Consider the following 13,726-nt stretch of genomic DNA (forward strand, 5'->3'; position numbering starts at 1 on the left):
TTTCTTTCTTTCTTTCTTTCTTTCTTTCTTTCTTTCTTTCTTTCTTTTTCTTTCTTCTGACGCTCTGTGGTTTTTGTCACCTCTGGTCCCACCAAACTGCTCTCTTGCCAATACAGAGGTTTTTTTTCAGGTTCTCTCCCAACCTCTCAGGATATCAATGAGCGTGCCTGGTAATCGGAGCTGGCAACTCGGAGCTGGTATCTGAGTGGCAGGGGCATGGAATGGGTTGTGCTGCAAAGAAATGATGAAATCTTCCCCAGCCAGGGGGCCCCGTGTCTCGCTCTGGGCGGGCGTAGCCAGCAAAAGGATTTCTTCCTGCTGGGAAACCGGCTAACTGCTCGATCTGAGGTAATCTCCAGAGGGGGCACAGGCTGGAAGGCTGCCAAGGCTACTTTATACTTGGGGAGAGGAGGTAGGTGCTTTAGACTCAAGTTTCCACTGCAGCCCCATCACAAGGCTTCTCGACTGAACTGCTTGAAAATGGTCTGTTGAGCTAAGTCCCAGTCTCACCATCTTGATGCAGAAGCCAAGGCAGTGAAGCAGGAGGAGCACGGCCTCTCCTTGAACCCAGATTGGCATCTGAATTTCAGTTTATCACCATGAAATATTTGCATGTCTGAGACTTCGCTACTGTGCCAGAAGAAAAGAGAATCCTTGAGCCTTTCCACTTCCTGTACAGTCGAGAGGCAAAGTTATTTGCTGGTAAGACCAGAAGAAAATGAGGGATGTAGTCTTATGGGCTGAGCCAGCTCCTAAGGCAGGATTAGACCCTTGATAGTTTCAACCAGTCTTCCTCTTCCTCCACTTTTGCTTTTCAATGGCAGAATCCCCACAGGATAATCCCTCTTGAAGAGACAAATGCTTTACACTCCTCTTCCACCATGTACACGTGATCTGCTCCGTTGTAAGTTTGGGCTCCTGCTTAACTCTCCGTGCCTCCAGCATTTGCACAGCGATGGGCCCTTGGTTACATCTGTATAGTTTGCCGCCTTCATAGTTTCACATAGTTTGACGCAACCAGAGGGTCACCTGCTCTGACCTCATGCATAACACAGGCCACCACATTTTACTGAAACACCTGTGTTAAGACCAATGACTTCAGTTAGGCCAAAGCCTTTCAGTCCTCACTGGGGTTGCCAAGGGCAGATTTGACCCCGTGTCTATGAAAATCCAGTTAGACCATTAAGAGCCCTACAAATTATTTTTTACCTATCAACATAGTACTGGGGCTTGAATGAGAATAGAAATGTTTCCCAGACATAGGGAGCTAATTCCCGTGATCCCTTGCAGCACAACGGCCCCAGTGCCCTACAGAAGGAAGGGAAAGAGACCTGTTTGGATCCCATCAGAGTTCTTGCTGTTATTGGTCTGGTATGGGGGTGTCTCCTCTCCTGGCTGCTTCCCTGTGGGAGGGGCTGGTCTCATCCATAACATTCCCAGTATAGAATTTAACCCCCAAGGAACAGACGTTCCTCCTTCCTCCTCCCCCTCCCACTGCAATTCATTGCTCAGCTAGAACGCTCTAACCAGCCTTTGTTACAGCCAGTTGTTTCCTATGCTGATCACACTGTATCTGTCCTACCAACAAAGTCGTTGTACGGCACCTCAGAGTTATGTGGCCCTCCGGGCTCCTTTGCACACCAGCAAATGACAAGAAGAATGCAGCACTTGTTTTCTACTATCCCAGATCCTCCCTTTTCATCACATCTGTCTTGTTCTCTGTCCGCCTAGCGCCAGTGTTGAGGTTTGTACAATGTCTAATTCCAAATGAATACTGACAGATTAATCTGATTGTGCATGGCATACTGTTCACCGCATAATCCTTTCCCATTCTTTCACTTGACACCACACGCCCTCTGCACAGTGGGCTCAGTAAATGTTGCTTGTTTACAGAGGGTTTTCAAACTCTTCTCCCTCCTTGCAAGATTTACCTACGGAGAATCTAACGCAGTCACTCCTTTATTTATTTTTTTAAGTAGCTGTTTTCTTTGTTTTCCCCAAAGTGTCTGGTAAATTACATGATTATTCCTGGCCAAAGGAGCAATGAAAATAAATGACTGGGAGCTGTCCATTGATTGTAGAACTCATATATAATAAGGTCCACTTTAATTCCCAAATGGGTATCTTAATCGGTGGGCATTGTCATAACTTCAGTACACAGTCCAGTCTTTGATGAAATACCTGCTACAATTTGCTTGTATGAATACACTTTGACAGTATTCTGGAAAACTTGTCTGGCCCATGATTTGTTATGTGGAATACATTCCTTTTTATTGTGAACCCTGTTATTTGTATAGTGTGTGGAACAGATCTCCATTACATATGATGTATTTAGAATATACAGAAAGGAAATTAGATCTCATGATAACACTAAAAATAGTTGGGCCAGATGCATTATTCTTTACTAAGGACCTACTACAGTAAAGCAGATGCTTCAGACCCATTGGACGTTGAAAGCTTTGCAGAATCAGGGTCTCCATTCTCTCACTGCGGTCAATGGGATTGTGCCTGAGAGAAGCCAGATTCATCCCTCTTTCAGTAAAACCTCCAGGCTGGGATCAGGAAGAGGAAAAGTCCTCGAGGTTCCTTTTGCGGCGTGTCCCTCTTGGTCCATTGGAGCAGCAGGGTATGCTTTCCACAGGCAGTGAGTCCACAGAAGTCTTGTGTCTCTGCAGTAGATCTGGGCTCTCGGGGGCTTTGGTCCCAGTCCCTGGCAGACCAGGGTTTCCCCTGGGACTCTGCCCCTTAAAGAGGAAATTATCAAATATCCCCTTCACACGCATCTCACCAAGCAAGGAAGCCAGGTTTTTGTTGATAGACTTGGATTGTCCTGTTTACCTACAGGTGCGGAAGGGCCATGTTCCAAGTCCATCATGGCCACTTATTGCTGAAAAAAACAGGGTGTGTTTTTAAAGTAGATTTCTTTGGCGAGAGAGAATCCTCCAAATAAGTACTAAAGTATGAACCCACCCGTAAGAACTCATGCCGCATATCTATCCCTTCTAGCTGTAATACCAGTGGCTTTGTTTCACCTTTCAGATGGACAAAGGTTCCTCTTTATTTCAAGCGACTTTTACTAAATACCAGGAAAAGTTCCCTGTTTCGTCAGGCACTGATATGTTAACATGCAGTAGTTCTGATGTTCCCAAACTGAATATTTAAGAGTAAATTATTATAATTCTGTAGAAGATGTGTTTCAAAACCAGACTATGCTGATAGGTCCAATAGAAAGGCCTAGAGAGGGCTGACTATGTTGTAATCGGTTCTAGAAAATACTCAGTTTCCATTTAAGTAGCTAGGGTTTTCAAAAAAGCTTTGCACACTGTGTATTGAGTTCTTTTGAAACTCTGGCTGTTAGGTATTGCAGTGGGAGTTACTGATTGTTCAGCATCTAGCCAGTGTGGATTGACTGAAATCAAAGCAATGTAAATCACTGATTTTAATCAGCAGGGGGGAAACCTTGATTTAAATAATTGATTTTAATCTTGTGTTGTATTTGTACTTTTTAGTTATTTTCCTAAAGAAAGGTTGATTCTCATTGGTTGGTAACCATTAAAACATATTGATTTGCAACTATATATAGCCTTGACAGTTGATTTAGTGCTGCTTTTTGCGAACCAGGAGGATATACTATATCTATAATGTGAGAGGGCTACCAGGCCTTCACAGCCCCTGTTGGAGGCCCCACTGGTCTGTTGCACCCTACCCCAGGAAACAGTACTCAGAGAGGAAAAGAGCAGTGAATAATTAGACCTCCCGGTTGCCTAGAAAGACATCTTAGGAGCAGCCGTTTTGGAAATCAGTGAGATCTGGTCCTCCAGTAGCTAGAAGGGTTGGGCACCATCAACAGCCAATCAAGGCCCAGCAGGCTAAAATGAAAGGAGGTGCCTGCTATTGCCAAGTCAGTTCCTGGCTGGAGCTAGTGGAGTGAGGAAGGATACTCTTTGGGCCACAACTAAAGGAACCAGGCTGGGCCAAGTCTCATTGCTGGCCAGAATCCGTGGCAGGAGTTCACAGGGAACCCTGCTGACCCAGTCCTGGAGAGGGAATTAGGCCAAAAGGGCAAGAAACTCTTTTATTTATATTTGGCCCTGAAGGGCAAGGAAGTTCTTCTGTCTCAGTTTGTTGAACCCTGGAAGGGGTTTTGTAGTGTGAAATGGCTGGAGAGCTAAGCCCCAGAAAACCTGCAGAAGCAGGCTGACAGTCTGCAGGGGAGTCGGGGAGTTGAAGAAATTAGTACATAAGAACAGCCATACTGGGTCAGACCAAAGGGCCATCAAGCCTAGTATCCTGTCCTCTGACAGTGGCCAATGGCAGGTGCCCTAAAGGGAATGAACAGACAGGTTATCATCCAGTGATCCATGCCCTGTCACCCAATCCCAGCTTCTGGCAAACAGAGACTGGGGACACCATTCCTGCCCATCCTGGCTAATACCCATTGATGGACCTATCTTCCATGAATTTATCTAGCTCCCTTTTGAACCCTGTTATGGTATGGCCCTCACCACACCCTCTGGCAAGGAGTTCCAGAGATTGACAGTTTATTGCATGAAAAAATACTTTCTTGTGTTTGTTTTAAACTTGCTACCCATTAATTTCATTTGGTGGCCCCTTGTTCTTGTATTATGAGACGGAGTAAATAACACTTCCTTATTTACTTTCCAAGCTGAAAAGTCCCAGTCTTATTAATCTCTCCTCACATACGGAAGCCATTCTATACCCCTAATTATTTTTGTTGCTCTTTTCTGAACCTTTTCCAATTCCAATATATCTTTTCTGAGATGGGGCGACCACATCTGCCTGAAGTATTCAAGGTGTGGGCGTACCATGGATTTATATAGAGGCAATATGATATTTTCTGTCTTATTATCTATCCCTTGATGATTCCCAGCATTCTGTTCACTTTTTTGACTGCTGCTGCACATTGAGTGGATGATTTCAGAGAACTATCCACAATGACTCTAAGATCTCTTTCTTGAGTGGTAACAGCTAATTTAGATTCCATCATTGTATATATATATATAGTTAGGATTATGTGTTCCAATGTGCATTACTTTGCATTTATCAACATTAAATTTCATTTGCCATTTTGTTGCCCAGTCACCCAGTTTTGTGAGATCCTTTTGTAGCTCTTCACAGTCTGCCTGGGACTTAACTATCTTGAGTAGTTTTGTATCATCTCCAAATTTTGCCACCTTATTGTTTACCCCTTTTTCCAGATCATTTATGAATATGTTAAATAGGACTGGGCCCAATACAGATCTCTGGGGGACACCACTATTTACCTCTCTCCATTCTGAAAACTGACCATTTATTCCTATCCTTTGTTTCCTATCTTTTAACCACTTATCAATCCATGAGAGAACCTTCCCTCTTATCCCATGACTGCTTATTTTGCTTAAGAGCCTTTGGTGAGGGACCTTGTCAAAGGCTTTCTGAAAATCTAAATACACTATATTCACTGGTTCACCCTTGTCCACATGCTTGTTGACCCCCTCAAAGAATTCTATTAGATTGGTGAGGCATTATTTCCCTTTACAAAAACCAGGTTGACTCTTCCCCAACAAATTATGTTCATCTATGTGTCTTACAATTTTGTTCTTTACTATAGTTTCAACCAATTTGCCCGATACTTGAAGTGAGGCTTAATGGCCTGTAGTTGCCAGGGTCACCTCTGGAACACTTTTTAAAAATTGGCGTCACATTAGCTATCCTCCAGTCATTTGATACAGAAGCTGATTTAAATGATAGGTTACAGATGATAGTTAGTAGTCCTGCAATTTCACATTTGAGTTCCTTCAGAACTCTTGGGTGAATACCATCAGGTCCTGGAGACTTATTATTGTTTAATTTATCAATTTGTTCAAAAACCTCCTCTAATGTCACCTCAATTTGGGGCAGTTCCTCAGATCTGTCACCCAAAAAGAATGGCTTAGGTTTGGGAATCTCCCTCACATCCTCAACAGTGAAGACCGATGCAAAGAATTCATTTTGCATTGGAAACTAACTGATTTATTAAACAAAGAAGTATCATCTGTAGTTAGTGAATTGAACTGATTGTTTCTGGTCACAATGTCCTTTTGAGATTTTTAGAACTAAGTTTTTATTCCTTGATTGGAAGAGGAAAACAAGCTTTCCTGCTTTTCAACTCCCAGTTGGCTTCTTAGCTTTGAAGGAACTAGTTATTGAACTGACCTACTTGAAAATAAACTGAAATAAAGAAAATATTCTCTCTGCACTTGCAGAAGAGGCTACTGCTGTGGAAAGTTGGATTAGCATTCAACAAACTCTGGTTCCAGGTGCTTAGCCAGTGACTTCCACCAGTTCTGTGCTTTGACTTTCTTTAAAACTTGGTAGTAAGCATGTATTGTTTAATATTGGGGCTTTTTTTTATTTAATTGAGTGTAATAATTATAAACTTAATTTTAAATAGGCTTACTTTAAAAAAAAGTATTTAATTTAAATAAACATCTGATTTAAATTTAAAAACATTTTTTTTATATCCACCCTGCACCTAACCCTTATGTAGGTGACTAAAGTAGAAAAGAGTTCATCTAAAATTCTGACCCCTGGTGTGGGTGCGAACAGTTGAAAATCTGTCCATGAGCACATGTGCGATCTTTACTCGCTTCCTAAAGTGGTTGCAGGTTTGGGGCTGAGAGTTGGTTCATTAGAACTGGGAGCTATCTCCATAGCCTTACATGTGTCTGAGCAGTACAAATGAATCCTGTATTATGCAGTCTTTATTTAACAGAAAAGTATTTTGGGAGAAGACTAGAAAATATTATGTTTCCCATTATAAACATCTGGCCTTAAATGGGTACCAGCTAGACGGCATCTCATCAGATAGCAGCAAGATAACCTCTCAGTTTATGCCGCATGTAAGTTTGAACTGAATGAAGCATGTTTAGAATATGGCAGTCTTGATCCCGGCTTCTGCTTTTCCCATGAAAGCGTTTATTTCGTAAGAAAGATAATGAAGCTAAACAATTTGTACTTCATGCATGCGGTCTTAAAATGAAGACATGAGGCTATTGGGATTTTTTGAAGTGTTTAATCTCGAAACCTGGATGGCATCTCTGGGATTAATATTAAATGTAATTTAGTTATATTTAACTCCTTAACTCTGGTACAAATGTGAACAGCTATTACTATATATGTAATGATCTGGGAAGATTTTTGTTCTTTTCTCCTTGCCAAACAAAACAAAATCAAACTCCTGTTCAGCAAAGTGAGGCTTTCGAATATCCACAGTTAAAATGGAGCAGACATGGAACAATTCTTAAGCAGATTTAAGAAACACACAATCTACAAAACTCCCTTCTCTCACCAACTGACTCTTCCTCAATACATCTTGAGTATAGGCTTCCAACGCAGTTGCTGCTGCTGCTGACAAGAAGCAGCCTTATTGACTTCTGCAATAAGAGCTACTTTTATGAGTAAGGGTTTCAAGATTGGGATTTAAATTAATAATCTGTTTGCATCTTTTGTTTATAAAATGCTAACCTTTAAAGGCTAATAATGGGTACTCATGAGTTAGCTGTATATGCTCTTTCAACTTCTAAGCTGTTATGAGCTGGGTTAAACCTTACGTATTGAGTTTAAAACCTCCTCCAAACTGATGTGTGAACACACCCTTCACTTAAGGACCTGTCCAGAAACTAGCACCATCTGGGTGGGTGGCGTCCACTGGATATTGTGACCAGGTGTTGGGGTGGTGCAGGAGAAGAAGGGGAGAGAGGACACACAAAACTCAACACAGAACCAGGAGAGAGGCAGGAAAGCCAAACAGTCGCCATTTAGCAAGGTGTGACCCTGGGAAAAAGCTAGAGAGGGAGCTTTAGGGTCTGTTGGCTAAAGAGGATTGGGGTGGTAAGCTAAGAAACTGCTCCTTTTGTTCTTGGGTGGTCCTGCAGTTGGAGAAACCAGGAATGTACATAACCCTGCAAACAAACAAGATTATTTCAGAGAAATACCTGCCTGTCACCAGTGTCTCCTCCTCACAGGAATAGCCTCAGGGCCCCAGACTTTGACTAGCGTCTCTGCTCAAAAGAGAGCAAAACTATTTATTTCATTCTGCTTACCAAGCATTACTAAAATGACCTTTTGGGTTTTAATTAAGAAATTAAAAATTAACCCAACTCCAGCATTGCATTCATCTTAAACTTAAATCCAGATGGTGAACCAAAATATTCCATCTTCATCACATACTGTAAAACAGAGGCACAATTTATTGACTGAAGTTGAAAACTCCCTCTGTATGCATTTTACCCTGTGAGAGAGAATTTCAGGTGTAAATGGAACAAACAAAGAAACCAGCACACAGCATATGATGGAAAACATCTCAGACTCAGGAGAGGGAGTGGCATTCATGCATTTCGAGGAGTGATGATTCCATTATCTATGTGTAAATCGGAAAGGAAGGTATATGTTCTAAAGAGTAATCCATGACTCCCTCTACTTCCTGTTTCTTGTGCTTGCCATGTCCTGGATTGTGTTGTGTGGCAGCCTTCTTCATGAGGGAGAAATCTGTGTTCATCCTTGGCTGGTTCTCAAGGGCAATCAGGCCCCTGAGAATGACACCAAGAATGTTCATAGGGTCCCGTTTCACACAGAGTTTGTTCTCATCAGCTATCTGAACCCCAGTCATCAGGGAAATAGATTTTTAGAATACCAAGGCGTGAAAGTATCAGGCATTCCCTGATTGGAGATCTACAAGGGGTCGTGCAGTCAGAATACCAACCGGCTAGGAAAAAGAGATCCACTCACACTACGAGGAAGGGAGGTTAGGAGCTCAATCCTGAAAGGTGCCGAACAATCTGACACTGATACAACAAAGCACTTAAACACATGCCTCACTTCAAGCAGGTAAATGGTTTGCCATTGCTTGGACAACTTCTGTTAACTTCGGTGGGAATTTGAGTGTAGCGGGATGATTACCCTGTTCCTGCCCTGAAGGGCTTAAAACAGGCCTGGGAGAGGGCTGTGGCAGGGAAAGCAGCTACTAGGCTGATTGGGGAAGCAGCCGCAGCTGGGCCACGCCCCAATCAGGTCTCAGCTGGCCCTATATAAGAGGCTGGGAGCCAGGAGCTCAACAGTCTCTCTCTGTGTTCAGAGAGAGAAGGGCCTGGCTGCAGGGAGCTTAACCAGGTATCTGGAATGGAATGGAGTGGAGTGGAGTGGAGCAGGGCTGGGGAAAGGCCAAGGGAGCCGGGGAGCTCTGGCCTAGGAAAGCCCCAGGCTGCAGGCCTGGTAAGGCCTATTAGGTACTGGGTTGCAGGGGCAGCCCACGGGTAGCCAAAGGCAGCAGGTCCAAACCCCTTTGCCTATGATGAGTGGTTTATACTGCAGTGAATGGGGGCTAGATGGAGACTGGGCAGTAGCCAAGACTGAGGCAAAGTGGGGATAGTGGGTGGGGGTCCCCTGGGAGGGGGAGACCCAGAACTGTGGAGGTACTGCCAGGGGGCAGCACACAGTTAAAGGGGCACTGGGGTCCTGGGAGGGACACGGGGGCCAGCAGTGGTAGCGGATCACCAGCTGACAGAGGGCGCTCCTGTGTCAAAGATGACCAGCAGGAGGCGCTGCAGGGGTGAGTCCCGCACACTTACGTTGAGTAAGGACTGAGTGAAAACATCAGGATTTGGTTCAATGGGAATCTTGCTTAGGTAAAAATGGAGTAAGGCCTTCAGGATTTGTCTGTGTATGTAATAGGTATTAATACATATAGGGTAAAATCCTGGCTCTGCTGCAGTCAATGGCAAACCTTTAAACCCTAGAAAGTAAATGGACTATGTTCCAAGTAGTCTTGTGATCATTTGTCTTGCGTACAGAAGTACAAATAGGATATTGCCCAAACAGTTGGTATCTTGGTACAGTGATTTTTAGTGCCTGGTATTTAAAATTTGATTTCCCTTGATTAAAATACCTTGGATTGAATATCTTGTTTTGTGATGCATTCTCTCCATGCAGTGCTATCCCGGTTACAATTACATAGATTCAGTTCTTGTAGTCATTATTATACTACAAGTGGCAGTGGGTTTGTTTGTTTGTTTTCAAGCTATGAAAACTTGGTATATGGGACACGTTTGCATGTGCTGAATATGTAGTTCTGTTTCTGCAGATGCAGCTGCATACTTGCAAAAGCTGCCCATAGTTGATGATACAGAAAATACTTCATTTTGCTACATAACTGAGAACCGTGGTGAATACAAATGTTGGAACTCCACAGATATTTTAACATGAATTGATTATTTTCACTGGCCCAGAGAAAACTTTTAGATTATGAAGGACCACTGTTGTCTCTATCCTCTTCTGATGACCCCTAAGTAATGGAAGGTGAGTTTTGTAATAGGATGCCCTTGCTGAACATATACAGGTTTTACTAGAGCTACCTGCTCAGTGACTTAGGCAGCCAGGCCTAGTGGTTAACAGTAGGGTAAGGGGCTGGATCCGCATACCAGCTGGGGTTCAGCACCAGGAGGTCAAGAGCTGAGGTCAGAAACCTTGAGTCAGGGAATCAGGATGTCATTGTCATGAGACAAGAGCAGGTCGCACTTGGTGAACAGGCCAAAACAGGATGGCGCCCAGTTGTACAGACTTCCTGTTCCTCCTTCTGGCTTAGGGGGAGTGGGCCAATCAGGAGCTCTGATGTTTCACCAATTGGAGCCCAGAGATCGCATGGTCTATCTGAGCTGGACTTCAAGGAGTCCTGGCTCGAGGTGCTACCAGGAAGCCATCAAGTGGAGGCCTGGAGCAGGCTGACCCTCAGGGATCCTCTGGCCCTGGATTTGAGACCCCGGGGTCATGATACTCGGAGCCTAAGTACTTTGGGTTAAATTTTAGAGCGCAGTTGAATTAGACTAGACTAATCTTTAGAAAGGATTACATTTTTTGCAAACAGTATACTTGTTTGCTTGTGTATTACCTGAATTCAGAACATTAATATATTGAAATTATAGATTGAATCTGAACCTCACTGCAGATCTATAGATAATTACCTTTATGATCTGCTATATGGCATGGATTTCAGCGCCTCGTAGTCCAGTTCTGACTGTCCATATATACAGAATAATGGGTAAAATTCACCCTTCAATTCATTTCCAAACTGACTTCAGTGTGACTATGCATGTGGTTAAAAATAGACATTCCAGAGCAGGGGGGCATGGAGGAAATAAACTTCTTCATAAGGCAGACGAATAAGGGCTTGTCTGCATGGGGAAACTTACTGGTATAATGATACCACTCTAGTTATACCAGTGTGACTCCCCATGTGTATGCTCTTATTCCAGAATAAGTGTGTTCACCTGGGGAATTATACCAGTATAATTATGATGGTAAACTTCCCCATGTAGACAAGCCTTTAATTTAGAGAAATGATAAACCAAATATGATCCCTTGGGTTTCTGGAGGTAGATTTGATCGGTCAAATATGCAGAAGTCATGATTGACTTTATGTATAACAGCTAAAGAGCTTTTCTCTTTAAAATTACAAACTCTTTGAGGGTGTGTGTGTGTGGGGGTGGGGGTGGGGGACCTACTTACTGATACTGTTTATGGAGTGTCCGGGTATAATTTTCAAAAGCACATAGGTCACTTAGGAGCTTACATCCTATTTTCAAAGTGACTGAGAAGCCTAAATCCCACTGACTTTAGGTTCCTAAAGGCCAGACTCTTTAAGATAGGTATCTAATGGGATTTTCAAAAGTGACTAGGCACCTTAAATGCCCAAGACCCTTTTAAAAATTAGACTTTGGCTCTTAGTTGGGCACATTTGAAAATGTTACTCTTTGTAGCTACAAGCCAGACACTGAGGAGCAAAACACCCTCTCAGCACCCACTGCAGTCCAGTCCCTGGGATATCAGTTCTCATGTTGGAGCTAGTTGGAAAAAGTGGGAGGGGGGGATCACAGTGATTTGTTGAAATCTTCTTGAAATTGATACTTGGATGAATTTTTGTCAAACTTTTGCCCAGTTATATAGCTAGGTGAAGATCTTAAAGGCAATCCATTAACTTTTTTGGAATATTTTGATCAGCTCTACTTGTCTTTTTTGATAGACTGCTGGAAAAGCAAGCTTTATACCTGGCATGTGATCTTCCTATAAGCTCTAGGAGCCTATAAGAGTGATCCTGGCTCATCCAGAGGTTAGCAGTGCTTGACAAGCATTCTGTTCTTCTTAGGATTTCAGATGTCATTCTTGTAGTGCTTGAGAAATATCTCCGTTGTCAATCATCCACAAACCTGCTGTGAGTTGCGCTGTGATGGCCCTAGGTGCTCCCTATGAAGTCAGTAGGAGCTGCACGCATGCTAATAGTAAAGAACGTGCTCTGGGCACATATAGTGAGCACGTGTACCAGATATACAAACCACCACTCCATCTTCTGCAGCGTTAGATGTTCATGTTACTTGTTTCACATTCAGGGGATTGTGGCTAGGTACCTGAAATATGGTTTGCTTTCCCACATTAACCCTATTGCAGCCCCCAGTCTAATTAGTTGAGTTCACACTAGCATTCTTGCTGCAATGGGCATGTTAAGTGAAATTTTTGAGTGTATATCCTCCCCAACCTGTTTAGTTTTAATGTTTTGTTTATAAAATTAGCTCCTGCTGCTCGAGGCTTGGGAAGCTTTTACATTATTGTCTTCGATGATAACTGAAGGAACAAAAGAACCTGTTTCCTGTAGCAGATTGTTCTAGGCATGTAGGGGTTAATACCAATGCAGCGCTGTGACAAGAAAAGTTGTTTGGGACACCATCTGCTGCCCATCCTTTCCCTGGAGCAAAAAATAAGGGCTGTGCACCATGCCCTGAAGGGTCTGGAAGGCCCACAAGGGGACAGAGGTTTTCCAGCTGTGAGCCTTCCATAGAAATTGCCCCACCTCCCAGCCCCTGCAGTGCTAATTAGTCAAGTCTCATTTAAATTCATCCTGCCAGTGTATAGACGTACACTGCATTATTAATCATGTGTATATCCCAGTTTGTCAGACAATCAGATGGACTCTGCTCTAGTGTGTGTACCAGAGGATGCTATGAAAAGTACTCCGCAAAATATCACCAGCCTTAACTATCAACATGAGGCGCTGTGGGGTTGACATGCCGAGAACTCTCGCTTCTAAACGTACTTCAGAGTTTCTTCTAGCCACAACATCTTCTGCCAGGCCGTAGCTGGTGCAGATTCTGTGCAATGGATGCACAGTTATCATCTTCCATTTATAATCACAATCAGTCTGCTGGATACTAATGTCTTTCCATATGCATTGTAGTGCCTTTGGATCCAGAGCTTCTTCATTTCTGATTCACGGAGGAGAAGTGGTATTTTTCTTCTAATTTTAGGCTGCATTGTAGAACACAGAGTGGTTTCTTATGACCTATCCAGACAGGACTTTCCAAGATATAGGTAGACACACACAGGTAATTCTTCTTGCAAAGCCCACACTTCTGTGTGCAGTTATCTGATTTTCTTGCTCACATGTAGGCTGTGCAAATGGAGTTGCTCTGTCTGTGGTATTGCTAACATAGGGTTACCATATTTAAAAAATAAAAAAAGAGGACACTCCACGGGCCCCGGCCCCGCCCCTTTCCCACCCCGGCCCCGCCCCTTTCCCACCCCCGGCCCCGCCCCAACTCCACCCTTTCCCCACCCCTTCCCCAAAGTCATAGACTATCATAGAACATCATAGAATATCAGGGTCAGAAGGGACCTCAGGAGGTCATCTAGTCCAACCCCC

The 13,726-nt window shown here is 43.4% G+C and overlaps 1 protein-coding gene across 1 annotated transcript in view; it reads left to right on the forward strand.

Moving 5' to 3' along the window:
• LOC112102678 (aryl hydrocarbon receptor-like) overlaps window positions 1–13,726 on the forward strand; it is a 112,339-nt gene that overhangs the window by 23,399 nt on the left and 75,214 nt on the right. The window lies entirely within an intron of this gene.

The sequence above is a fragment of the Terrapene carolina genome, unplaced genomic scaffold (assembly GCF_002925995.2).
Source record: "Terrapene carolina triunguis isolate 2854851 unplaced genomic scaffold, T_m_triunguis-2.0 Scaffold173, whole genome shotgun sequence".
Classification (NCBI taxonomy): domain Eukaryota; kingdom Metazoa; phylum Chordata; order Testudines; family Emydidae; genus Terrapene; species Terrapene triunguis.